This window comes from Lycium barbarum, chromosome 7 (genome assembly GCF_019175385.1).
Source record: "Lycium barbarum isolate Lr01 chromosome 7, ASM1917538v2, whole genome shotgun sequence".
In the NCBI taxonomy this organism is placed as follows: Eukaryota; Viridiplantae; Streptophyta; class Magnoliopsida; order Solanales; family Solanaceae; genus Lycium; species Lycium barbarum.
The window spans coordinates 11,148,601-11,151,659 of NC_083343.1; positions in this window are offsets into that span (position 1 = coordinate 11,148,601).

A 3,059-nucleotide genomic window follows, 5' to 3' on the forward strand; every position below is an offset into this window, starting at 1 on the left:
TAAGTTCAGTGAAGCACCTTAGGAGACTGACTTGGAAGTAAGGCTTGGTACCCAGGCCATCCAGAAGAAAAGTAGTTTTAAGTACCTTGGGTCTATTGTGCAAGGCAGCGGGGAGATTGATGATGATGTCACACATCGTATTGGGGCAGGGTGGATGAAATGGAGGCTTGCTTCCGGAGTGCTATGTGACAAGAAGGTACCACCAAAACTTAAAGGCAAGTTCTACAAAGTGGTGGTTAGACCGACTATGCTGTATGGGGCAGAGTGTTGGCCAGTTAAGATCTCTCACGTTCAAAAGCTGAAAGTTGCCGAGATGAGAATGTTGAGATGGATGTATGGCCACACCAGGAGTGACAGGATTAGGAATGAGGATATTCAGGATAAGGTAGGGGTGGCCTCGGTGGAAGACAAGATGCGAGAAGCGAGATTGAGATAGTTTGGGCATGTGAAGAGGAGAGACAGAGATGCCCCAGTGCGGAGGTGTGAGAGGTTGGCCATGGATGGTTTCAGACGAGGTAGGGGTAGGCCGAAGAAGTATTGGGGAGAGGTAATTAGACACGACATGGCACAACTACAACTTACCGAGGACATGACCTTAGATAGGAGGGTTTGGAGGACCCAAATTAGGGTAGAAGGCTAGTAGATAGTCTCGTTATCCGTTCTTATTAGTAGTCGCATTATTGCAATATAATTTCTTGTGCTCCGATTTCTGTTATTATCTGTTATTTCCTGTGCTTTGATTATCCTGTGTTATCTGCTCCGATTTCTGCTATTATCTGTTATTTCCTGTGCTTTGATTATCCTGTGTTATCTGTGTCGCTTGCATTATTTCATTTCCATATCGCTTTGAATCTCTTATCCGAATCTCTTAACCTTATCCGACTTCTTTTTATGCTTTTATTGAGCCGAGGGTCTTTCGGAAACAGCCGTCCTACCTTGATAGGAGTAAGGTCTGCGTACACTCTACCCTCCCCAGACCCCACGATGTGGGATTTCACTGGGTTGTTGTTGTTGTTGTAGCAATCAAACTTATGCCTAGTGGTCATAAATTCTTTAAGGGCGAGGGCATAACTTGTTGGATATTATGATGCGAAAATATAAACTTATACCCCGCCAAAAAGTTATTTGCTACGACCAACACAAAGTAAGAGCGTAAATGCCAATGATCCCGAGGCCCGAGCTCATAGGTAAGAATGTTCCCTTTCACATAATGGGCTAGTCGTTTTTGGTTGGATTTTCGTGTTCAATTTGTAGGAATTGGTAATGAGTAAGGTTTATAAATACTTAGAAGGCACGACTCGATATATTAGCCTGGTAGAGTGCTATGGTCATAGCGGTGCCGAAAGTAGGTGCTCAAGCACTAAATATAATTGTCCATTGAATTATTTTTGATGGCCTCTTCCTAATCAAATTGGTGGATACAAAATCTTCCCAAGAATCTCCATCTTCGAACCTCTTGTTTGACAAGACCTGAAGATGGTGGCTAATAGAAGCAAAGGATAAAAAGAATTTTGATATTGTATAGCGCCAAAATAATAGCCAGCATACACACACATATATATAAAATATACATATTATATACATTAGTAGTGTATATTATTTATACATTTAACTAGAAATTATGATTATTTTTTGTGAATGATCAAATGTGTAACTTTCCCAAGGATAAATCAGGAGAGGAGAGGAAAAAGAAAAATTGTAAAGCAAAGAACAAGCCAATAATTAGATCAATAGGGAAGATGCAACCAAATTAATTTAGGAGTAAATTCCTCAACTCATTACTCAAGTTAAGATATTGTAAAGTAAAATCACTTTTCTTTGTTTTGTCACAAATCACTCAAACTAAGGATCCGTTTGCCCATGAGAAATATTCATCTTTTCCCGATTTTTTTTTCACTTTATTTGAAAATCAGTGATTGGCCATGAAAATTATAAGAATTTGAAAAACACTTAAAACCCTATTTTCACTTTCAGTACATTCAAATAACCAAATACTATTTGCAAAAACTATAACCAAACACAACTTCAATTTCAAAAATTCCATATAAAGCGAAATGCTACTAAGAAAATTATGGAATAAACTCAATTTGTTTTGTTTGTCCCAATAAAGTTACCCAATTTGTGTTTTGTATCTTAGGAAAATAAGGGCAGACGGATTGCATTGGAGTACTATTTTCCACCATTAAATTGGATTTTAATTATTTCTTTAAATCCCATATGGAGGTTTACTTGGCAAATTATCAATGATTGTACTGGAATCGCATGGCAAAATATGCTGACTTTAAAGATTGTCACTTCAAGTAGCCAATGAGTAAACCAAACTTGTTGAGAGAGCGGGGAATTGAAAACAAAAAGTAATCCTCTCTTCGTTTTGTTGCTAAAACTAAAAAAAATCGTTTTATTTATCTATGTGAGCAAATCAAAAAAAGAAGTAATCACTTTTTTCAATTTTATCCTTATCACTAAATAATCATTTTTCAAACTTATTGAAGTACTACTAGTCAAATTTTAGATTGTCAAAGCATAATTAATAAGAGATTCTCTGTGAATGCTTCAAAGAAGAAGAATCAGACGGAATCCAATTTATGCTTTTGATTGTCTTCTTGAATTCCAATTTAACTGACTTCTTCCGAAAGTCTAAAGTTCTTCAAATTTTCATCAATTCCAACCTACCTTTATTTATGGCATATTTGAAAGAGAACTTTGTAACTTCTTCAAAAAAACAAAAAAAATCTCTAGCTCGAAGAATTAATTTGATTCTCCTTATAAAAATTGTTAAGGAAAAAGGAACGCCGTTGTTAAAGATTAAGTAAAATATTTAAATTAATATTTTTCAAGGGGAGTGCAAAATACAAATAGAACAGGTGAAAAGGAATGAAGAAAGTGGTTGCTAGTAAACTTCAATAATGTATTTGATCTTGTGATCGACTTCTTTATTTTTCAAAATTAACTTTTTTATATTTTTTGGCAGAAAAGTCCAACGTATGAGGAAGACAATAGAGTATCTTATTAACCAAAAAAGAAAGAAAAAATAAGGACAATAGAGGACTGTGAAGCGT